Genomic DNA, 26,031 nt, shown 5'->3' with positions numbered 1-26,031 from the left:
TTGCAATGTCATAGATGATTAAACTTAGCAACTTTCTAACTTCATCCATATTAACATCGGCACTTCCTCATATGTTATCTGTCATGTTCATTGATGATCAGTCACAGAGGACTGAAGGACAGCTGGTTAGCTAAACACAAATACCTTAAACTCACCTCCTCTCTACTGAATGTATGAAATCTCACGGTTATGGAATATAACATTCCTCTCCTGTTGACAGATTCCAGATTTTAATCGCAGTCTTAATTCAAATGACAGTTGACAGTCATAGCCCCAAGTCTGGGATAAATTCAGAATCCAGAAAAGGACGAAAACAATGATAAAGAAAGTAAACTGTGAGGGCAAATGAGTAAGGAATGTAAAAACTGACAATAAGTACTTCTTTGAATATATAAAAAGGAAGAGATAGGTCAAAGTGAAAACAGGCTCCTTAGAAAATGAATCTGGTGAGACGTTATGAGGAACAAGGAAATGGCAGAGGAGTTAAACATACATGTTATATCAGTCTTCACTGGACGATACTTTGAACATCCCATTAATACTAAGGAATACAGTAAAGGAATTAAGTACTATCACCTTCACAAATGAAGTAGTATTCGACAAACTAATAGCACTAAAGGCAGATGACGGTGGCTTGCATCCTAGAATCTGAAAAGCAATAGCAATAGAGATAGTGGATGCATTGGTTTTAATTTTCCAAAATCTTTGGTTTGTGGAGAAGTACCAGAGGATTAGAAAACTGCCAAAAAGGGAGGGAGGCAAAAATCAGGCCAATTAGCTATAAGCCAATTAGCCTCACATATATTGTTGGAAAAGTATTAGAATCAATTATTAAGGAGGTAATAGCACAACATTTGAAAAACCATAATACAATCAAGCAGAGTCAGCATGACTTCAGGAAAGAGAAATCGTGTCTGACTATTAGAATTGTTTAAGGAAGTCTGAACCAGAGCGGACGTGTAGATATGTTATATTTGGACAGCACTCAACAAGGTACTTCACAAAAGGTTACATCATAAAAGCCCGTGGTGTTGGAGGTAGTATATTGGCTTGGATAGAGAATTGGCTAATGGGCAGTAAACAGCGAGTGGAGATAATGGATTCTTTTTCAGGTTGCCAACCTATGACCAGCTGGGTTCCACAGGGATTAGTGCTGGGACTGCAACTGTTTACAATATGCATTAACGCTTGGAGGAACAGAAAAATAGATGGAAACGCAAGTTGCAAGGAGGTTATAAACAGTTTATAGAGAGATACTGATAGATTAAGTAAGTGGGCAAAAAGTTGGCAAATACAGTATAATGTGGAAAATAATGAAGGTGTTAATTTTGGAAGGAAAACAAAATAATAGCTATTTAAATGGAGAAAAAAACCGCAGAAACCTGCAACACAAAAGGGTTTTGAGGGTATCTGTGCATGAAACACAGAAAACTAGCACACAGATGCAGTACATATTTCAAGTGTTGGAGGATAAGAGTAGGGAAGCCTTATTGTAACTGTACAAGGTGCTGGTGAGACTACATCTGGAGTATTGTGAGCAGTTTCTTTTTTAATAGAATCCCTACAATGTAGAAACAGTCATAGAGTCATAGAGATGTACAACATAGAAACAGACCCTTCGGTCCAACATGTCCATGCCGACCAGATATCCCAACATAATCTAGTCCTTTTGCCAGCATTTGACCCATATCCCTCTAAACCCTTCCTATTCATATACACATTCAGATGCTTTTTAAAGGTTACAAAATGTACCAGCGTCCACACTGCCTCTGGCAGTTCATTCCCTTAAGCCCAATAATTTCACAACAAACCTCTGAAGAGTATCCCACCCAAACCCCATTACTCTATATTTACCCCTGACTAATGTACCTAACCGATACAGCCCTGAACACTATGGGCAATTTAGCATAGCCAATTCACCTAACCTGCACATCTTTTGGATTGGGGGAGCAAAAACAAAGTCCCTCATTTAAGAAAATATAATATTTCTTTGGAGGCAATTCAGAGGAAGTTCACTTGCATGATCCCTGATATGTAGGGATTGCCTTATGAACAATGGTTAAACAAGTTCAGACGGACTCACTGGTGTTTAGTAGAATATGGGGGGGTGATCTCATTGACAGGGTCAATGCTGAGACATGTTTCCCCTCATGGAACAATCTGGGACCAGAGGGAATTGTCCCAAAATTAAGGGATGCAATTTGATTCTGAGATAAGTGGGAATTTCTTCTCTCAGAAGCCTGTGTGTTTTTGTATCTCTTTGCCACAGAGAAGCTTTGAACATGGAGTGCTTTCATATATTTATGGCTAAGATAGATAGATTCTTAATCAGAAGTGAAATCAAAGGCTAAAGAGAAAAGGCAGAAAAGTGGGTGTGAGGAATGCTGGATCAGCCATGAACCTATTGAATGGTGCAGCAGGTTCGAGCAGGAGCAGATCTACTCCTGTTGCTGTTTCTTATGGCCTTATGGTCAGATGGAAAATCTAACTGAGAACCAAGAGAAATACAGAAGGTTCAGATAAAAGGTGAAAATAGCATAACAGAGAAGCAAAGAAATGAAATTCAAAGCAAAGGAATGACTGACAGCCACAATAAAGGGGAATCCTAAAGTCTCCTACAGACTCATCAAGAGTAATAGGATGGTAAAAGTGGAAGTAGAGCCAATTCGAGAACCAAAAGAGAGGATTTGCATATGATGGCAAGAGCATGTCTATAATGTTAAATGAATACTTTGTATTTACCAAAGAAATAGGTGCTACACAGGCCACAGCAAAAAACTCTCTCTGGAAGGGGTCAAAACTGACGAGGAGAATGTGTTGGATAGTCCTGCGATAATTAAAAGTTGACAAAGCACTGAGATCTGAAGAGATACAACAAGCTTAAGGAAGTGACAGTTGAGACTGTTTCCAGATTTGAGAAACAATATCAGCATTGGACAGTCAAGTAGTAAAATGGAACATTGTTAGACTAAATAAATAGTTCTCTACACTCATTAGCTTGAACCTCTAATCATTGTGTGTGAGGTAATCTCTTGTGACGAGGATACTGTTTGTGACAAGAAGCAGCATATGGAGTTTGGAGGAAGCTGGCCGCTACTACAAAATTTTGGCTGACCAGATATCTCTCCTGCCTGGAAGGCTGATGCATCCATTATCTGTTTTGCTATTTCTTTGAACGTCTCAGGATGTCTCAGATTGATAATTGTAATCATAATTGGTACCTGTTTGACAATGTTATCTCACACACACACATTTCTGTGACCATCAAGTCCTGGGGTCGGACTTCAGCCGAGAGCTTCTGGAAGAGAGAGGTAGGGATACTATCACTGTGCCACAGAATCTCCGCTAATCCCAACTATACACCATTGTGACATTTTTACTTCCCACACCAGGTCCATCACACGTAAACATGACCAGCATCAGCAATGAGAGGTAAGAGGAAATTCCATCTTGCGCAACCAGTGTCATCCTAAAGAGAATTTATTGGCCCACGGTTTGGAGTCATGGGTGAAGCAAGAGTGCTTGCTGCTGATCTCTAAGTGAGTCTCAAGGACAGATTTTGAGATCTAATGACCTTCACTTCCATCAACATGTTTATGGTGTTCATTCCTGGTCATTCACAGTATACAGCTGAAATACAACCATCAAGTTATCCAAGCAGCCAATTTCATTGAAAGTTTTTCACAGACACAGAAACTGGAAGCAAAGAGCAGTAATTTCAGAAGATCGGGGCATACACATGGGGTGAAGATAGAAATAAAACACAAAAGGATTATTTAACACTTTTTATTTAACACTGTGGGTGGCCCGGTGGCACAGTGGTTAGCACTGCTGCCTCACAGCGCCAGAGACCCAGGTTTGATTCCCGCCTCAGGCAACTATCTGAGGAGTTTGCACATTCTCCCCGTATCTGCATGGGTTTCCTCCGGGTGCTCCGGTTTCCTCCCACAGCCCAAAATAATGTGCAGGTTAGGTGAATTGGCCATGCTAAATTGCCAATTTAGCATGAAGGGGTGAATGTAGGGGAATAGGTCTGGGTGGGTTGCTCGTCGGAGGCCGAAGGGCCTGTTTCCACACTGTAAGTAATCTAATCTAATCTTTTTCAAATTGAAGGACTACATTTAACATATATATAACATATAATACATATAAAATTATTTGTGTCATTGCCAGTATATCAAATGGTATGAATCACACATTGTTCAAAATTCTGTACTATCTGACTGAACAAGGCATGATTGTTCATGGGGTTTAGAGCAGCAATATGGGAGTGGAAATGCTGAAATTCACACTGATTCAAGTGTTCGCAGGCTCAAGGAGGTAGCAGCAGTGTGAGAGAAACGAACAGCACCCGACAGCCTGGTCAGAGAGTTGAGTGACAAACCACAACTTTAGGACATCCACTCTAGTCTGCAACATCCTGTATCCTGAAGGTGCAGTCAGCTTCAGGGAGGTAATAACAAAATGCACTGACCTATTCACTCCCCAAACTCCTCGGCTTGTCCATAAAACATTGGCACAAAGGGCAAGAAATAATTAAAATAACTGGTTAAAAAGTGCTAGGGAAATCAATGAGGATAAAGATCAATATGTCCTTGCTTACGATAGGATATATCCTGAGACGTTAAAGGAAGTAGCAAAAGAGATAGTGGATGCACTGGTAGGCTGAGTCTGCTCAGCATCCAATGAGATCTTGGCTGATCTGATAATCTTCAGCTACACTTGCCTGCCTTTTCCCCATAACCCTTGATTACTTTTTTGATTAAAAATCTATCTCGACCTTTAATGTACTTAATGATCCAGTATCAACCACCCTCTAAAGTAAAGAACTCCACAAATTCACAGCCTTTAGAGAAGAAATTCTTCCTCATTACTATCTTAAATGTGCAACCCTCTTTTCAGCCCCCTGGTCATATACTCTTCCACAAGGGGAACCAACATTTCCAAAGCCACATTAAGAATCTTGAATGTTTCAATAAGGTCACCTCTTATTCTTCTATATACCAATATAACAGGCCCAATATATCAGCCTGTTCTCAAAGCAACTCTTTCATACCTGATATCAGCTTCATAGACCTTCCCTGGACTGCCTCCAATGCTAATCTATCTTTCCTGAGATAAGGGGCCCAAAATGGTTCGCAATATTCCAGTTGTGGTCTGACTGGAGCTATACACAGTTTTAGCAAAACATCTCTGCTTTTATATTTCATTCTCTTTAAAATAAAGGCCATATTCCATGTGCCTTCCTTGTTATCCACTTAACTCGGATGCTCGCTTTTTGTGATTCACGGATGAGGACGCCTAAATCCTTCTGTTTTGTAGCTTTCTGCAATATTTCTCTACTTAAAATAATATTCAGCTCCTTTAGTTTTCTTGACAAAGTGTATAATTTATCATTTTCCCACATGATTTCCATCAGCCACGTTTTTACCCACTCATTTAATCTGTCTGTACCCGTCCGCAGACTCTTTGTGTCATCCTCACCATTTGCCTTCCCACACAATTAGGAAATTCACTTTCCTCAACTAAGTCATGAACATATATTGTAAAATAGTTGTGGCTCTAGCATTGATCCCGATGACATACGACTAGTTACAGGATGCCAGTCTGAAAATGTCTCTCTTATCCTAACTCTCTGCCTTCAGTTAGTTAACCTTCTATCCATGCTAATTTGCTACCTCCAACACTGTGGATCTTAACTTATTACGAAGGCAAATGTATGGTATCTTACCAAACATCTTCTGAAATCCAAATGCATTATATCTACTACTTATGCTTTATCTATCCCCTACTTGTTACCTCCTCAAGAATTCTAGTGAATTTGTCTGTCATGTTTTCCCTTTCATGAAACCATGTTAATTTTTGTGATCCCATATAAAGCACTTCTAAGTGCTCTGCTGTTACAGTATATCCTTTATAATAGCCTCTAACATTTTCCTACTGACAGCCATCAAGCTAACCAATCTAGTTAACTGTTTTTGTCCCCATACCTTTTTAAATAAAGGGCAGTTTTCCAACCCTCTGGAACTTTTCCAGACTCAATAGATTTCTGCAACAACATTACCAGTGCATCCATTATCTCTGCTGCTACTTCCTGTATTATCTGAGGATGCACCCCTTATGTTGCCTAGGTGTCGCAGAATATCATAACTGACAATAGACAATAGACAATAGGTGCAGGAGTAGGCCATTCAGCCCTTCCAGCCTGCATCGCCATTCAATATGATCACGGCTGATCATTCCTAATCAGTATCCGCTTCCTGCCTTATCTCCATAACCCTTGATTCCACTATCTTTGAGAGCTCTATCCAGCTCTTTCTTAAATGAATCCAGAGACTGAGCCTCCACTGCCCTCTGCGGCAGAGCATTCCACACAGCCACCACTCTCTGGGTGAAGAAGTTTCTCCTCATCTCTGTCCTAAATGGTTTACCCCGTATTTTTAAGCTGTGTCCTCTGGTTCGGCACTCACCCATCAGCGGAAACATGTTTCCTGCTGCCAGAGTGTCCAATCCTTTCATAATCCTATATGTCTCAATCAGATCCCCTCTCAGTCTTCTAAACTCAAGGGTATACAAGTAAAAAATGAGGTCTGCAGATGCTGGAGATCACAGCTGCAAATGTGTTGCTGGTCAAAGCACAGCAGGCCAGGCAGCATCTCAGGAATAGAGAATTCGAATTCTCTATTCCTGAGATGCTGCCTGGCCTGCTGTGCTTTGACCAGCAACACATCTGCAGCAGTCAAGGGTATACAAGCCCAGTCGCTTCAGTCTTTCAGTGTAAGGTAATCCCTCCATTCCAGGAATTGACCTTGTGAACCTACGCTGCACTCCCTCAATAGCTAGAATGTCTTTCCTCAAATTTGGAGACCAGAACTGCATACAGTACTCCAGGTGTGGTCTCACCAGGACCCTGTACAGCTGCAGAAGCACCTCTTTGCTTCTATACTCAATCCCTCTTGTTATGAAGGCCAGCATGCTATTAGCCTTCTTTACTACCTGCTGTACCTGCATGCTTGCCTTCATTGACTGGTGTACAAGAACACCCAGATCTCTCTGTACTGCCCCTTTACCTAAATTGATTCCATTGAGGTAGTAATCTGCCTTCCTGTTCTTGCCACCAAAGTGGATAACCATACATTTATCCACATTAAACTACATCTGCCATGCATCTGCCTACTCACCTAACTTGTCCAGGTCACCCTGTAATCTCCTAACATCCTTATCACATTTCACCCTGCCACCCAGCTTTGTATCATCAGCAAATTTGCTAATGTTATTGCTGATACCATCTTCTATATCATTAACATATATTGTAAAAAGCTGCGGTTCCAGCACAGATCCTTGCGGTACCCCACTGGTCACCGCCTGCCATTCCGAAATGGAGCCATTTATCACTACCCTTTGTTTCCTATCAGCCAATCAATTTTCAATCCAATCTAGTACTTTGCCCCCAATACCATGCGCCCTAAGTTTACTCACTAACCTCCTATGTGGAACTTTATCAAAAGCTTTCTGAAAGTCCAGGTACACTACATCTACTGGGTCTCCCTCATCCATCTTCAGAGTTACATCCTCAAAAAATTCAAGAAGATTAGTCAAGCATGATTTCCCCTTCATAAATCCATGCTGACTCTGTCTTATCCTGTTACTACTATCCAGATGTGCCGTAATCTCATCCTTTATAATAGACTCCAGCATCTTTCCCACCACTGAGGTCAGACTAACTGGTCTATAATGTCCTGCTTTCTCTCTCCCACCTTTCTTAAAAAGTGGTATAACATTAGCCACTCTCCAATCCTCAGGTACCCATCCCGAATCTAAACGAATTCTGGAAAATAATCACCAACGCATCCACGATTTCCCGAGCCACCTCCTTCAGTACCCTGGGATGTAGACCATCAGGCCCCGGGGACTTATCAACCTTCAGACCTAACAGTCTCTCCAACACCAAATCCTGGCAAATACAGATTCCCTTAAGTTCAGGTCCTTCAGTCACTGTTACCTCAGGGAGATTGCTTGTGTCTTCCCCAGTGAACACAAATCTGAAGTACCCATTTAATTCTTCTGCCATTTCTTTGTTCCCTGTAATATATTCCCGTTTCAGTCTTCGAGGGCCCAATTTTAGTTCTAACCATTTTTTTGCCTTGCACATACTTGAAAAAGCTTTTACTATCCTCCTTTATATTATTGGCCAGTTTACCTTCGTACCTCATTTTTCCTCTGCGTATTTCCTTCTTAGTAATCCTTTGTTGCTCTTTAAAAGCTTCCCAGTCCTCTGTTTTCCCACTTATCTTTGCTATGTCATACTTTTTCTCTTTTAACTTTATATGTTTCTTAACTTCCCTCGTCAGCCACGGCCGCCCATGCCTCCTCCTGGGATCTTTCTTCCTTTTAGGAATGAACTGATCCTGCAAGTTCTGCATTATCACAGAAATATCCGCCATTGTTCCACCACGGTCATCCCTGCTAAGGTATTGCTCCATTGAACTTTGGCCAGCTCCTCCCTCATAGCTCCAGTTCCCTTTGTTCAACAGAAGTACTGTCACTTCCAACTATACCCTCTCCCTCTCAAATTGCAGATTGAAGCTTATTGTATTATGGTCACTACTTCCCAATGGCTCCTTCACTTCAAGGTCTCTGACCAATTCTGGTTCATTATACAATACTAGATCCAGAATTGCCTTCTCCCTGGTTGGCTCCAGCACCAGCTGCTCTAAGAATCCATCTCTGAGGCACTCCACAAAGTCTCTTTCTTGAGGTCCAATACCATCCTCATTCTCCCAGTCTACCTGCATGTTAAAATCCCCCATAACAACTGTAGTAACATCTTTACTACAGACCAATTTCAGCTCCTGATTCAACTTACATCCGACATCCAGACTACTGTTCGGGGGCCTGTAGATGACTCCCAAGAGGGTCTTTTTACCCTTAGTATTTCGCAGCTCTATCCACACTGACTCTACATCCCCTGACTCTAGGTTCCTCTGCGCAAGGCACTGAATACCCTCCCTTACCAACAAGGCCACTCCACCCCCTCTGCCCGTCAGTCTGTCCTTACGATAGCACGTGTAGCCTTGAATATTTATTTCCCAGGCCCTGTCCACTTGAAGCCACGTCTCAGTTATCCCCACAATATCGTATCTGCCAATTTCCGAAAGAGCCTCAAGCTCATTCATCTTATTTCTAAAGCTTCATGCGTTCATATACAGTATTTTTAATTTGTTACTGCTCTCACCCTTCCCACCAACCCCTATTCCACTCAATCTTACAGCATGATCCCTTTCCGAATTTTCTGCCTCATTGATACAGTTGCCTTTCTTGACTTCTCTTGTTCTAACTTTCCCTTCAACTTCCTTTTTATACATCCAGTTTGTCCCCCCCCCCACCCCCGCTACTTAGTTTAAATGTAGCGGTGTTGCAGTAGAAAACCTGCCTGCCAGAATGCTGGTCCCTAACCTATTTAGGTGCAAACCGTCTCTCTTGTAGAATTTATGTTTGCCACAAAATGTACCCCAGTGATTCAAGAACTTAAATCCTTGCTTTCTGCACCAGTTCAAGTCCATTATCTCCCTGTTTCTGGCCTCACCAGCCCAAGGAACTGGAAGCAAACCAGAGATAACCACCTTGGATGTCCTGCTTTTCAGCCTTCTTCCTAGTTCTCCAAAGTCCCGCTGTAGTATGTGTCTCTTCTTCTTCCCGACATCATTTGTGCCAACATGTACCACCACCTCTGGCTCTTCACCCTCATCCTTGAGGATTTCCTGCACTCTGTCCGTGATGTCTTTCACCCTGGCACCAGGAAGACAACACACCATCCTTAAATCCCGTCTGCTGCCACAAAAACCCCGGTCAGTTCCTCTCACGATGGAGTCCCCTATTACCATGGCTCTGTGCGATGTCTGACTCTTCCGCTCTGCCTCTGTACCAACTTTTTATTGACAGACCTGGCCGCCTCGTGGACTGGCAGTGTCATCAGTCTCCACTGTTTCCAAAAGCTTCAACTTGTTCCTGACAGGTACTTCTCCCGGGGTCTCTTGCACCTGTCTCCTCTCTGCCTTCCTCATTGTTCGCTCTCTTCTGCTCTCTTCTGGCATGATTGGTGTAATAACCTCGCTGAAGGTCTTGTCCAGAAAGATCTCGTTCTCTCGGATGAGCCTAAGGTCCTCGAGTTCTTTCATCAACGCTGCAATGTGCTCGGTCAATAGCTGAACGTGCACACACTTTCCGCACATGTACGAGCCAGACACACCAGAGTCGTTGACCTCCCACATCAAGCACATAGCGCACTGAACCAGCTGGGCAGTCATGTCTTCACCCTCTTCAACTGTGGCGTAATCACTTCACTCAACCTCCTTTTCAAAGACTCCTGAGCTGAAGCCTCACTCTTCGATTAAAAACTTCCTTAGACCAACTACATTGTGGTCAACTGTAATAGTACAGGAGCATTTAGAAACTGCATTCGGTTAGAAATATTAGTTAAAGTTCAATCTTAACAGAAACTGTGTGTTTTATTGATTTTAACAGCATTGTCAAACTAGTTTAGAATAATATTGAAGTGAACACTCTTTACAAGAGAATCAATCAAACTGTTATTTAGAAATATAAACGAGATTGACAACACAGTGCATCTTCGTGTAGAGTCAATGTGACTGCACCGATCTGAAAGGCTTTCCACTGTCTAAATACGTTTCCATGAACATAGCTCCACTCTAATCCCAGATGAACTATAAAAATTACCTTAGACGTTTTCTACCTCTTTCTAACTTGGCATGTTTATTTGTCTCAATATACAAAATATTTAAAATCTGATTGAAGATTTGTAGCTCGGGTATCCGTTGTTGTGGTTCTGCTCGCCGAGCTGGAAGTTTTTGCTGCAAACCTTTCGTTCCCTGGCTAGGGAACATCATCAGTGCTGTTGGAGCCTCGTGTGAAGCGCTGCTTTGATGTTTCTTCCGGTATTTATATTGGTTTGTTCTTGCTGCTTCCGGGTGTCAGTTTCAGCTGCAGTGATTTGTATGTGGGGTCCAGGTCGATGTGTCTGTTGATGGATGTTCTTGCCGCTTCCGGGTGTCACTTTCAGCTGTAGTGGTTTGTATATGGTGTCCAGGTCAATGTGTCTGTTGATGGAGTTTGGGGATGAATGCCAATATGATTTGCAAGTCAGGATCAAACAACTGAGAAACAGTGTCCTTCAGAGACATTGTGTGGCTGTCAATCTGTTTCGCAGAAATAGTTGGATAATGGCAAATATTTCTGCTCCAGCTGAGTTCAGTACAATGCGAGTTTTCAATTAAAACACAAACTAGATTTAGACTGTTTTTATATTCAGGCCCCAGGAGTCTTGCATTCATGAGTTGGCTCCCAGGGCTTGGGCTGTAAATTAGTTTCCCACAGCCTGACAGAAAACCCAGCCGCGTCAGGAAATTATTTTGAAATTAAAACGGTGAAAAATGTGTAAAAGAGGTTGATCTAATATTTTCTGTTATACACTACCACTCAATGCCAAAATTACCTCCACAGTGTTACCATTACGAGTTTCCATAGTGGAGAAAGCACAGGCCGAATGCAAGGTGTCAATGATGCTCCCTCTGTATAGTGCTGGCAAGGCCCCAAATCCATATCATAAGAACTGTTTCTTGGAGTGAGATAGTCAGTTCATGAAAATTAGCCGCAAGGCTTCACTTTTTGGTTTTGTGTTCAGTTGGCAACAAGTCACCTACCAATTGGTTTGCCACAAGGGCCTGTAAGTCCCAGTTCCAGCTGCTGTGCTCTCCTCATTCAAAGGGGATCCATATCTCCCCTTCCCCTCCCACTGTATCATTATTGGAACGGAAAACTTGATGTTAATCTAGACCATGAGAGTCACTGAGTCATAGAAATGTACAGCACAGAAACAGACCCTTCGGTCCAATCATCCATGCTGACCAAATATCCCAAATTAATCCAGTCATACTTGCCAGCACTATATCCTTCCAAGCCCCTCCTATTTATATACCCATCCAGATGCCTTTTAAATATTGCAATTGTACCAGCCTCCTGGGAGCTCATTCCATACACGCACCACCCTCTGCATGAAAAAGTTGCCCCATAGGTCTCTTTTATATCTTTCTCCTCTCACCCTAAACCTGTGCCCTCGAGTTCTGGACTCCCCCACCCCAGATAGACTTTGTCTATTTTTCCTATCCATGCCCCTCATAATTTTATAACCCTCTACAAAGTCACCCCTGACCCTCCAACTCTCCAGGGGAAACAGCCCAGCCTATTCAGCCTCTCGCCAATAACTCAAATCCTCCAACCCTGGCAATATTCTTGTAAACCTTTTCTGAACCCTTTCAAGTTTCATGACATCCTTCCATTGGGAAGGAGACCAGAATTGCACACGATATTCCAAAAGTGGCCTAACCAACGGTCTGTACAGTCGCACTGTGACCTACTCCTATACTTAATGCTCTGACCAATAAAGGAAAGCATACCAAACACTTTCTTCACTATCCTATTTACCTGCGATTCTGTTTTCAAGGAGTCATGAACCTGCACTCCAAGGTCATAGAGTCAAAGAGACGTACAGCACGGAAACAGACCCTTTGGTCCAACTTGTCCATGCCAATGAGGTATCCCAACCCAATCTACTCCCACTTGCCAGCACCTGGCCCATATCCCTCCAAACCCTTCCTATTCATGTACCCATCCAGGTGTCTTTTAAATGTTGTAACCGTACTAGCCTCCACCACTTCTTCTGGCAGCTCATTCCATACATGTACCACCATCTGCGTTAATATGTTGTCCCTGAGGTCTCTTTTATATCTTTCCCCTCTCACCATAAATCTATGTCCTCTAGTTCTGGACTCCTCCATCCCAGGGAAGAGACTTTGTCGATTTATCCTATCCATGCCCCTCATGATTTTATGGACCTCTATAAGGTCACCCCTCCGATGCTCCAGGGAAAACAGCCCCAGCCTTTTTAACCTCTCCAACCCTGGCAACATCCTATAAATATTTTCTGAACCCTTTCAAGTTTCACAACATCTTTCCGATAGGAAGGAGACCAGAATTCCACACAATATTCCAAAAGTGGCCTAACTCATGTCCTGTACAGCCGCAACATGACATCCCAACTCCTGTACTCAATACTCTGACCAATAAAGGAAGGCATACCAAACGCCGTCTTCACTATCTCATCTACCTGCAACTCCACTTTCAAGGAGCTATGAACCTGCACTCCAAAGTCTCTTTGTTCAGCAACAATCCCTGAGACTTTACCATTAAGTGTATAAGTCCTGCTAAGATTTGCTTTCCCAAAATGCAGCACCTCACATTTATCTAAATTAAACTCCATCTGCTACTCCTCAGCCCATTGGCCCATCCGATCAAGATTCTGTTGCAATCTGAGGCAACCCTCTTTGCTGTCCACTACACCTCCAATTTTGATATCATCTGCAAACTTACTAACTGTACCTCTTATGCTCACATCCAAATCATTTATGTAAATGACAAAAAGTAGAGGGCCCAGCACTAATCCTTGTGGCACTCCACTGGTCACAGGCCTCCAGTCTCAAAAACAACCCTCCACCACCACCCTCTGCCTTCTACCTTTGAGCCAGTTCTGTATCCAAATGGCTAGTTCTCCTTGTATTCCATGAGATCTAACCTTGCTATGCAGTCTCCCATGGGGAACCTTGTCAAACGCCTTACAGAAGTGCATATAGATCGCATCCACCTCTCTGCCCTGATCAATCCCCTTTGTTACTTCTTCAAAAAAATCAATCAAGTTTTGAGACATGATTTCCCAAGCACAAAGCCATGTTGACTATCTCTAATCAGTCCTTGCTATTTGAAATAACGGTACATCCTGTCCCTCAGGATTCCCTCCAACAACTTGCTCACCACCGTGTCAGGCTCACTGGTCTATAGTTTCTTGGTTTGTCCTTCCCACCTTTCTTAACTAGTGGTACCACAGTAGCCATCCTCCCGTATTCTGGCACCTCACTTGTGACTATCAATGATACAAATATCTCAGGCAAGGGGCCAAGCAATCACTTCCCTAGATTCCCAGAGAGTTCTAGGGTACACCTGATCAGGTCCTGGGGATTTATCCATGTTTATGCATTTCAAGACATCCAGCATTTCCTCCTCTGTAATACAGACAATTTCAAGATCTATTTCCCTACATTCGATATCTCCACATTCTTTTCCACAGTAAACACTCATGCAAAATACTCATTTAGTATCTCCCCCATCTCCTGCAGCTCCAAACAAAGGCCGCCTTGCTGATCTTTGCGGTACCCTATTCTCTTCCTAGTTACCCTTTTATCCTTAATGTATCTGTAAAATCTCTTTGGATTCTCCTTAACCCTATCTGCCAAAGCTATCTCATATCCTTTTTTGCCCTCCTGATTTTCCTCTTAAGTATACTCCAACTGCCTTTATACTCTTCTAAGGATTAACTCGATCTATTTCGTCTATACCTGACATATGCTTCCTTCCTTCCTGCCTTTTCTTAACCAAACTCTCAATTTCTCTCATCATCCAGCATTTCTGACATCTACCAGCCTTTCCTTTCACCTTGACAGGAACGTACTGCCTTTCACTCAGAGTCCCTGCTACTCGTACTTCAAGATTTTCTGTTTTGTCAGCCTCTTGGTTCAAACTGTAGTTAAAGAAAATCCGTAAGTATGCATTATGTTCATGTCACTCAATTAATAATCCAGAGAACCGCTGTGGGAGAAAGCAATAGAGTGTTATGCTGATCGAGTTAGTTGAGGAAAGATGGAAGTAGGCTGCAGTGCAGTATTAAATGGCATGGATTGGTTGGGATAAATGGCTTGCTTTTTCCTCAAATATTCTGCATAATACAATGTAAATTGGTCAGTAAACATCAACCAGCACATTTATCCAAACGCTTGGAATTGTCAGTTACCATCACTGAAATAAAATAAAGTAACAACTCCTTACAGAAGTTAACAAAAATGTCAGGAGATCTGGAACCACCAATTGCTCCAGAGTCTCACTTCATTTGAGAAAATGGCAGATGATTTTACAAAAGCATTTATTTTTGATGCAACTGAGTTGTCATGGGATTAGCAATAAATTCCAGACTTTCTAGATAACAGCAGTACAGCTCTATTGCACAAATGACCCCTCGATGATATTTCTATGTACAGTTTATGAGCTTCCTTCCCACACAACCTCCAGGAAGGAAGTAGACTGTTTTAAATTGCTAGCCCTTCCCCCACCCAAAGAAACAACATCTCATTTGCTCAAATCATTTAGTCTGACAGATTCTCGAGAACAAAACCCACTAAACTAAAGTAAGTAAATTCAAAAGACCTTGACAAATGGTTTGGAAACATTCTGTCTATAACTAAGTGCCCCGGTAGATCATTCACATTTGGCCATCTTAATGGTCATTTTTGATATCTAAATTTAAATATCTGGAAAGAAATCCAGAAATAACATTATGTCAATGTGCACATGAAGAAATTTTCAGCACCTCGCTGAAATTAATTCTGGCAGAAATTTGAACTCATAAGTGCTTCATTGTTCACTGGCTGTTCCTGCTGTCTTTGTGCTGAAATTGATTCTGCCACCTGGCACATAATTCTGATCCTTCAATTTGGTTCAGAAAAAAAAACACACAATTCATAAATTTAATATTTTCGTTTCACATCTGATCTTAGCAATGAATTGATTCTAAAACAAATCTGCTGATGCCTAATACATAAAGTGCACGCATATATTTTACATTGGAATATTTGTTTTAAAAGTGATCCTCTGAAATGCCACTAATTTATATTCAAAATTATTAATATCCTCGAGCTAGATCAAATGCCACAATAGAAGCCAGACTAATAGGAAGGCCAGTTATTGTTTAAATCAAACAGAAAGGATTGTAAAATACTTTTCCTATCTTGCCATTGTTCTCCAAGCTGAACACAAACTCATTCAGTAATTCAATACGACTGGAAAGAGTAAAGTACAGCTCACTTACAGTTACAGCTTTGTTAGCAAGCACACAAGCATCTGTATCCACATGTCCAGGCTTGGACTACAACATCGCGAGGAAGAGACCTATCACGATCAAAGACCTCAACTTAAAATGTCTTATTCACGGCCGACAGCCACAATGCATTGCCGACTACAAGCTGTCTCTGGGTTAACTGTCACATCGATTTACATATCAATAGCAGTTTCACCAGGGCCCATCACAGTGAAAGAGGGAGGTTGCAGTAACAGCTTCAATCAACCAAGTCGACTTAAAAATACTCTTTTAGAGTGTTATGTTACTTACAAGAGTGTATTACTGCCGAATGCCATGATACTCATTTAAAATCATTGCTTTACTTTACACGTAAAGCCTCAGTTCCTCATGAAGGAGTCAGAAAATGTTTAAAATTGGACAAAGAAAACAATGTAAGTAGTCATAGAGACTGGGTTGGAGTTCGAGTGGGAACCACTCAACTCCACCCACTACACCTCCAACATTCTTCACAGTCATGTGTTGGCAAATGTTTACCCTCAGTGCTGACGTACCCTTCTCCTTCACCTTCACCAGACAAGGCCATTGAAGGCTTCTTTGCCACTTCTTTGTGCTTCCCATTCTATTTTCCTGCCTCATCAGCCTGGACGAGGAGAAAGCCTTTGACAGGATATCGCATACGGATATGAGAGATGTTCTCTCCAAAATGGACTATGGGGAGGGAATCTGCAATTGGATCAGACCGCTCTACACCAACATTGTCAGTGCAGTCTCAATCAATGGGTGGGAATCAGATAGCTTCCCAGTCAGATCTGGAGTCAGGCAGGGCTGCCCTCTCTCTCCTGCCTTGTTTGTGTGCTGCATAGAGCCATTTGCCCAGTCCATCAGGAAGGATGCGAGCCTGAGAGGGGTGACTATTCCTGGCAGCGGGGGCCTGCGGGTTAAGGCCACCCTGTACATGGATGACGTCGCCATTTTCTGCTCGGATTCGCTGTCCGTGCGCAGACTCATGTGCATATGTGACCAGTTTGAATGGGCCTCTGGGGCCAAGGTAAACCGAGGCAAGAGTGAGGCCATGCTCTTCGGGAACTGGGCCGATCAATCCTCCATCCCCTCCACCGTCAGGACTGACCACCTGAAGGTGATAGGTATTTGGTTTGGAGGGGTTGGGGCGTGCACCAAGTCTTGGGAGGAGTGTATCAGGAAAGTGAGGCAGAAACTGGGCAGATGGAAGCAACGGTCGCTCTCCATCACAGGTAAAAACCTGGTTATCAGGTGTGAGGCACTGTCATTGCTGTTATATGTGGCACGAGTCTGGCCTATTCCTAGAATCTGTGCTGTCACAGTCACCCAGACCATCTTCCACTTCATGTGGAGATCAAAGATGGACCGAGTCCGAAGAATTCGACGTATAAAGATCTGGGCAACGGGGAAAAATAACACACCCAATGCCACCCTCACCCTGATGGCCACCCTTGTTTGTGGCTGCATCAAGCTGTGCATGGATCCCTGGTACGCAAACACCAAGTGTCACTACGTACTGAGGTTCTACCTGTCCCCGGTGTTGTGAAGGATGGACCTGGGCCAGCTGCTGCGAAACGCTCCTAGTAGTTGGACCGTTCCATATCACCTGCCCTTCGTGGAGAAGTTTATGAAGAAAAACATCTTTGACCACAAGTCCATCAGGAAGTGGTCAGCACATAGTGTCCTTGAGACCCTTCGGGAAAAGGAGAGGGCGATCCTTTCGAGTGGTTCTTTGAGCAGACTGCCAAAGCCATTTGGCAGAATGCCTCACTGCCAGAATTTTCCAACAAGCACCAAGACATGGCTTGGCTGGTGGTGAGAAGGGCTCTGCCTGTGAGATCCTTTATGCACGCCCGGACTCTCTGCCGCACCACATGCTGCCCTTGAAGCGGCTGCGGGGGGAACGAGACTGTCACACACCTCCTTCTGGAATGTGCCTATGCAGAGGAAGTCTGGAGAGGAATGCAGTGGTGTTTGTCGAGGTTCATCCCGAACAGCTCCGTGATGCGGGACTCCGTGCTCTACGGTCTGTTTCCCAGGATGCTCACCGAGACAAACATCAACTGTGCCTGGAGGATCATCAACTCGGTCAAAGACACTCTTTGGTTTGTCCGAAACCTGTTGTTCTTCCAGCTGAAGGAGTTGACCCCGACTGAGTGTTGCAGACTGGCACATTCCGAGGTCCAGGACTATGTGCTGAGGGACGCGCTGAAACTTGGGGCAGCTGCCGCCAAGGCGTGGTGGGGAAAGACCACAGTGTAAGGTCTGCCTGCCTAAAGAAGAACAGGGGGCCCACACAGTAATCGGGCCCCGCTTGCACCTCAGTAAAATACCTGGATGGTCAATGTACAGACTTGTACATAAAAATGATTAATTCCGATCTTTGTATGTAAAGTAATGCAATGTATACATATGTGTGGCATCACCAATTGTATAGATATCAAAATAATTTTATGAATAAAGTACATTTTTGAAATAAAAAAATTCTATTTTCCCTTTTAGCTGTATATAGGCTCTGAGCTAAACTTTGTCTGAGGGTGGGAACCAGATTTCGGAACTTTCTAGTGTGCTTTCTGAGGTTAGCCAGGTTCTTATCAGCAAGAGAGGAAAAAAAAATTAATATTTCAGATAATGACCTTTCATCAGATCAGATCTAGTCAAATTTTTGAACACTTGTATTTCTTCCTTCTGCTCTAGCTTGCTTCTTTAACAATTACAAATTCTTCCAATTTATGACCATAAAATCAGTCCTCAAATTAATCACTACAGACTTGAGTAATTTGATTGTTATATTAGATGACCCATACCATTTTAATTTTCAATGTCCAACGCACATAATCTCATCCCTACATAGGCCAGAAAATATTGAGCACGAGAGTGAAAATCAATTTTAGATTCTTCACCCAAACAGCCATATTTGACAGAGGAGAGGAAATATACAGTATATGAAATGAGAAAAGCAGAGACACGTCAGTTTCAGATACAAAGAATTTTAATGGGAGGCGAAGTTGATAAAACTGGGCAAAGCAGAAAGCTGGTTCCTCAACTGTAGGCTGAAACATCTCTTTCTAAGGCAGTGAGATACAATCCTTCCAAAACTAATTAGCTATTAGGATAATAGCACTCTTGGTGTAAATGTTAGTAACAATCCAATAGTATTTTCCACATTGTTATTAGATCTTTTGTCAATCTTTCTCAATCTCCTTGATTACATTTCTACTTTTTTCCAGGTATAATTTCAAAACTATCTTTTTAATCCCCAAGTACCATTCCGGTAAAACTACATGTATGTTCTTCATGACTCCAAAATCCTATCTGTAATGTGATGTTCAAAATTGAAGACAATTTTCCAGTTGGGGTATAGCTTTAGACAAAAAGGATTTAAACACAATGTTACGTATTTAGATACTGGGGGAGTAGGAGCCAATGTGTACAAAAGTGATAGATATTGTGTGATTCTGCAGTCGTTTTGTTCACTGGCCTCTCCTTACTGCACTCAATACTGTTGGCTGTCAAGGAAGGTGAGGACCAACAAACACAGAAATTTTGAGCAGTTAAAGTTAATTATTGGAAATTATTCTGAGGGGCATAATTAACCTCCACTTGGAGAGGCAGGGATTAATCAAGAATAATCAGCAAGACTTCGAAAGGGGGAGATTGTGTCGCAAAATTTGAATGTTTTCAAGATGATTGGTGTGGAGATGAATGCACTGCAGGTGATGCAGTTACATGAAAGACAGTGAGGGCTTTGACAAAGTCTCACAAACTGGTTAAAAAGCTAAGAGTTCATGGGATTCAGGGCAATTTGGCAAGCTGGATCCAAAATTGGTTTAGTGACAGGAAGCAGAGGGTGATAGTGGCAAAATGTTTGTGAGACTGAAAGCCAGTATCCAGTGGTATACCGGAGTGTTCAATGCTGCGCCCCTTGCTGTTTGTTCTATGCCTTACCTAACTACACATGAATGTAAGGAAGTATAATCAGCAAATTTACAGATGACACAAAAAATTGGTGGTGTGGTAAGTACATGATATCGATGCGCTGAACATTGGCGAATGGAATTTAATTGTGACAAAGTGTGATATGATGCATTTTGGGAAGAAAGGTAAAGCAAAGGAGGACAAAATGAATGGTAGGACCCTAGGAAGTACAGAGGATCAGACAGACTATAGTACATGTCCATCGATTTTTGAAGGCAACAGGACAGGCAGATATTGTGGATAAGAAGGCATATGGAACCCTTGCCTTTATTAGCAAGGCATTGGATGTAAGTGCAAGGAGGTTATGATGGAGTTATATGTAATGTTGATTAGGCCACAGCTGGAGTACCATGTGCAATTCTGATCACCAGTCTATAGGAAGAATGTGACTGCACCGAAGAGGGTGAAGAGGAGATTCATCAGAATGCTGCTCAGGCTGAAGATATACTAGATAGACTGGAGCTGTTCTCCTTAGAGCAGAATACACTTATGGAGAGGGGGGGGCCGGGGTGGAGACTCTGATTGAGGTGTACAAGTTCTAAGGAACATAATTTGGAGATGCTGGTGTTGGACTGGGGCGTACACAGTTACAAATCACACAAGACCAGGTTATAGTCCAACAGGTTTAATTGGAAGCACACTAGCTTTCGGAGCGACGCTCCTTCATCAGGTGATTCAGGTCCTTCATCACCTGATGAAGGAGCGTCGCTCCGAAAGCAAGGGTGCTTCCAATTAATCCTGTTGGACTATAACCTGGTGTTGTGTGATTTTTAACTAAGGAACATAGACAGAGTAGATAAGGAGAAACATTACCCTCAGTAGAGGGGGGTCAATAGCCATGGGGCACAGTTTGCAGCTAAGGTGCAGGAGATTTACAGAGGATTAACAAATGATTTTTTTAACATAAGGGATTATGGGTATCTGGAACTCTTTACCTAAAAGGGTGATATAAACAGGGACCCTCACGCCATTTAAGAACTATTTCAATGGAGATTTGAAATGCAATAGGATACAAGGCTATGCGTCATGCTGGAAAATGGGATTAAAATAGGTGGATATTTGATGATTAGCATGCACAGGATGGGTTGAAGGCATTCTTTCAGTGCTGTAAATCTGACTATAAAGCAACATAATAGGAATTTATAATAGCTGGAAGATTAAACATGAACTATTTTTAAAAATGTGGTCAAAGTTATAGGTGAGCTTTGATAAGCAAAGAATGCTACTGGATTATGACTTAGATGTTATCTAAAGTTTTAACCTTACATATTAAAGAGTCCAGGAGAAATATATTTAAAAAGTCATTTTTTAACTTTAGGGAAGTTGCCCTGAAATTGTATATATGAACTGTTATTATCTATTACAACTGTAAACTATTTAAAATGTTTTTATAATGCACAGTCATTGCCTGTGTCAGTGGGAACAAAGATCAATTCTACAGAACTACACTGCTCTTCTTTTTGTTCAGCTATGAAACCTTGATCACAAATCCAAGGGTCCAGATTGTAGTTGGGCTTAACATTCGTTGGAAAGAAAGTTAGAAAACTAGTGTTTCGAATCTAGATAATTACAGTTGGCCTTTCTTTTTTATTTCCAATTCATAGAATCCCTACAGTGTGGAAACAGGTCATTTGGCCCAACAAATCCACATGACCCTCCGAAGAGTATCCCACCCAGACCCATTCCCCTACCCTATTACTCTAAATTTCTCCTGACTAACGCACCTAACCTACACATCCCTGAACGCTATGGGCAATTTAGCATGGTCAATTCGCCTAACCTGCACATCTTTGGACTGTGGGAGGAAACCGGATCAGCCAAAGGAAACCCAGGCAGACATGGAGAGAATGTGCAAACCCCACACAGACAGTTGCACGAGGCTGGAATTGAATGCATGTCCCTGGTTCGGTGAAGCAGCAGTACTAACCACTGAGCCACCGTGCCACCCAACTGGTCAACCATAAGATGTGATTTGTTAACATTCACCATCTCCCCCAATCATTGCATACTATTCCTAGTGGCTTTCGAGTTCTAATTACGTGAGGATGAATCTTTCTAATTTCCTGCACCGACCAACTTCCATCAATCCTGTAGACACTACTTCACCTTGTTCTCACCAAAGCAGACACTTTTACCTGGAATTTTTACAACAGAGAGCCTCCTTGTCAAGCCAAACATGATGGCTAAGCCTGGGAGTTAAAAGTCTCACCCCCACATACAGCTCGGGGTTTGTACCCATGCAGATCATGGAGGCAACTAGCCTTTTAAAATCATCAGCTGCCTTCACAAAAGTGAGATTTTGGTCGATGTTTGAGAGCGAAATGCAAAGTGTGCAAAGCAGAACCCATAATAGCAGGTTTGAACTTTACATTTTTTTTGGATAGCCTTTGGAAAAGTAAGGATCTTTCAGGGTTGCCTGCCTCAACGTCTTGTCCTCAGACTGAAGGCTAGACATCCAACTGGAAAGATTCTATTGGTGGAACTGGGAATTCTTTCACCTTCATGGAAGTTAACCCAGGATGAAAAATCGTGGGCTTTGTGACATTGCTGATTAACAGCGAATGGCTTAGATGGATTTTCTTGACCCAACTCAATTAGCCTCCCAGCAGAGATCAGTGGTTATATTTTTAATTGAGTTAAAATTATAGTTGCATTGCAAACTGCAAATGGTGGATTAATAACTATCAGATTATACAAAGTCAGTACTTCACTAATAGATAGCTCTACAACAACGAGAGCTCATTACACATCCAAGAAAATTCAGAAAAAAAAACCATTATTGTTCACTACCATTTTCCAAGGTCTGTATCTCCTTTTGAATTCTACAGGTAGTTACTCAAGTAACAAAAACAAAGTGATGATTACAGCTTTCAAACTGATCAGCGTTTCTTACATTCCTGTAGATTGAATTTAATAACACCTTGCCTTTCCATACCTGGATAATCTCTTTTCATAATATGTCAAGAATGGTGTTTGAAGTGTTTTCAGGCACCAACTAACCACTTATTTGTTGTGCTTCTGCACACATTACAACAATGAATAACAGGGCAAAATCACTGCAAAAATAGGCTTTGCAGCATGAAAACACTGAAAAAGAGCTCAATAGCTGTGAAGTGCCTTGGGTTATCTTGAGCATATCTGCGATGCTATACAAATGAAATTTTGTTTTTTCCTTTATCACAGAGGGATGACTTCTCCTGCAATAGTAGCTGGATTTTTATTTTATTCGTTGGAGTGAAGTGGGTGTCACTAATAAGGCCAGCATTTATTGCTTATCCTTAACTGCCCAGATGGAGGTTAAAAATTGGCCATAATGCTATGAGACTGGAGTCACATGTAGGCCAGACCAAGAAAGAGTGCTGGATTTTATTGCCTAAAGGACATTAGTGAACCATATAGTTTTTAATGACAATTGGCAGTGGTTACACAATCAACATTAAGCTAGTTTATTTTATATTTCATTGAATTCACACTTCACCATCTGCCATGAATACACACCAGAAAATTAAGGCTGAGGTTCAGGATTACTATTTCAGTGATAATGTCATACATGCCAACATCGCCTCCCCTCTGGTGAGGATCATACTTTGACAAGCTATGAATCTATCAGTCATTCCCTGCAGTCAACTATTGGCAATGACAATCTACTTTTTAGCTTAGCCATCTGCCTGTTAAATGTTTTGGCTTGGATTTTTTTTGCCTCTGAACGTGTTGAAATGGAGCTACATAAGGTTTAAAAATAGTTGGGAGAATCCAACTCCAGGGTTCCACTCTCATTCTATTGGCAATTTTGACTGTCATGGGATAAGGGCCGTGATAAGGCCTGTATGCAGCAAATCCATCCAATCATGTTGGCTCTTCTGCAGTGGTTACCACTTCAGACACCCTGCACTTTTGATGGGGTTAGGCTGGTTTCTGAAACAACATTATTCATGGTAGCTCAAAGATATGGTGAACAATGAGGGAGCCCTCAGGACCTGTAAGCTTGAAAGGTGTTAACAGCTTCAGCTGTAATAACGCAATGCTGCATGACAAGTTAAACATATTTTCGTGTAGATGAGGGAACTAAATGTAATATAGTGGGATGGCTAAATGTAATATCTCCAAAGCTTGGCGGGATGGCTAATTGTGAGGAGGATGCAGTGTGATTTGGAGAAGCTGAATGATTGGGCAAGTACATGGTAAATGCAGTATAATGGGGATAAATGTGCGATTATTCATTTTGGGAGCAAAGTAGGAAGGGAAATTATTAACCGAATGGCTATAAATTGAGAGGGAAGTCCTGGGTCGTACACCAGACACTGCAGGTAAACAACCAGGTGCATTAGGAGTTAAAGAAGACAAATGGTAGACAGACAGGATTTGTGCACAAGAGTGGGGATTGCTTGCTGCAATTATACAGGCACTCGGTGAGACCACAGCTGGAATACTGTGTGAAGTTTTCGTCTCCTTCCCCAGGAAAGATGTACTTGCTACAGTGGGGGTGCAGCGAAGGTTCACCAGACTAAGTCCTGGTAGGGCAGAACTGACATATGAGGAGAGGTTGAATCTGTAAGGATTACAGTATATTCACTGGAATTCAGAAGAGTAAGGGGAATCACACAGAATCCTATAAAATTCAAACAGGACTATACAGAGGTGATACAGGAAGGAACCCTGGACCAGGGGTCACAATCTAAGGGTATGGGCTAAACCATTTAGGTCTGAAATGAGGCCAGATTTCTTCACCCAGAGAGTGATGAGCCAGTGAAATTTGCTACCAAGAAGACAATCAAGGTCAAAACGTTTTATGATTTCAAGAAGGAGTTGGATATAGCATTTGGGGCTAAAAAAATCAAAAGAATATGGGGGATTAAAGTGGGAACAAGCTAATGAGTTGGATGATCAGCCATGTTCATCATGAATGCTGAAGCAGGCTCCAAGGACTGAATGGCCTTCTCCTGCTTTTATTTTCTATGTTTCTATAAGATTGATAGAGCTGTGGTCTTAGAAAGACTCTCATTTATCACATTAATGAAAACTGGGGAGAGGGAATGAGAGATTTTACAAATCATTAGATTAAGAATTCCATAAATAGCCAGTCCCATGTGTCTTCACTGTATGGGTAAAGATCCACTGTTGTTAGAGTTTGAAGTATTCTGCTAAGTACTGTAACGTGGGGTATGGTATCATCGGGAAGGTGATGACCTCGTGGTATTGTCGTTATTTTAGCCCCAAATGCTACATCCAGAGACCCAGAAAATGTTCTGTGGATCCAGATTTGCCATGGCAGACAACGGAATTTGAATTCAACAAAATAAAAATCTGAGTCAAGAGTCTAATGGTGACCATTAATCTTCATGTTACATTACCTTCATCCATTCTACTGATATCTCACATAACCTGTGGGTGGAGACAGGGAGCTTTACTTTATGTTTTGAAACAATGAGAGATATCTATACCGCTCTTCCCAAGGTCCTAGTAATTATGTCTGACCAAATATATTTGTACTTATTGCTATCATGCAATAAAACCTCTTTCCTATCTAAGATCTAGGTCTCCTCTGTAGATAGTCTACATTGGTGTACCTTCAAATCACGAGATATGTCCAAAACACAACAGAGAAGGATTTGTGCCGACGAACCACTTCAAACAACCCTTACCGGATATTGTACAGGTGACCAATATTAGAAGGTGCCAGAATGGTCGTCCAGGAAAATACAACCTTAAGAGGAGTTTTCCCTCATCTCTGAGGAGGCTTCCAAAAGAAGCCATCAACATGCTAAAAGACCCATAAAGGGGCTTGGCTTAAATAAAAAGGCGAAGCTTTCAAAAATAGCTGAGCATTTGGAAAAACTCAAGAAAATCATGAAAAATCAACATGGTTCGATGAAAAGGAAATCACATTTAACTGACTTATGAGAGTTCTTTGAAGGAGTAATATATGCTGTGCATAAAGGGAACCTCACTGACACACTATACTTGGATTTCCAGATTGCATTTGCGAAGGTACCACATCAAAGGCTACAGCAGAAAATAAAAGCTTGTGGTGTAGGGGTAACATATTAGTATAG

General features: G+C 42.0%; 1 protein-coding gene across 4 annotated transcripts in view; it reads right to left on the bottom strand.

Moving 5' to 3' along the window:
* The window catches only part of ankrd6b (ankyrin repeat domain 6b), a 235,520-nt gene that overhangs the window by 140,037 nt on the left and 69,452 nt on the right, over positions 1-26,031 (bottom strand). The window contains exon 2 of one of the 4 annotated variants that reach the window (XM_060856969.1): positions 3,222-3,298. The exons of the other annotated variants lie outside the window; for them this stretch is intronic. The gene's annotated coding sequence lies outside the window, so the exon portion shown is untranslated. The remainder of the gene's footprint in view (positions 1-3,221; positions 3,299-26,031) is intronic. 4 annotated transcript variants of the gene reach the window in all.

The sequence above is a fragment of the Hemiscyllium ocellatum genome, chromosome 3 (assembly GCF_020745735.1).
Source record: "Hemiscyllium ocellatum isolate sHemOce1 chromosome 3, sHemOce1.pat.X.cur, whole genome shotgun sequence".
Lineage (NCBI taxonomy): Eukaryota > Metazoa > Chordata > Chondrichthyes > Orectolobiformes > Hemiscylliidae > Hemiscyllium > Hemiscyllium ocellatum.
The sequence above is the reverse complement of the archived record's forward strand: the minus strand, read 5'-3'. Positions and strand labels throughout refer to the sequence as shown.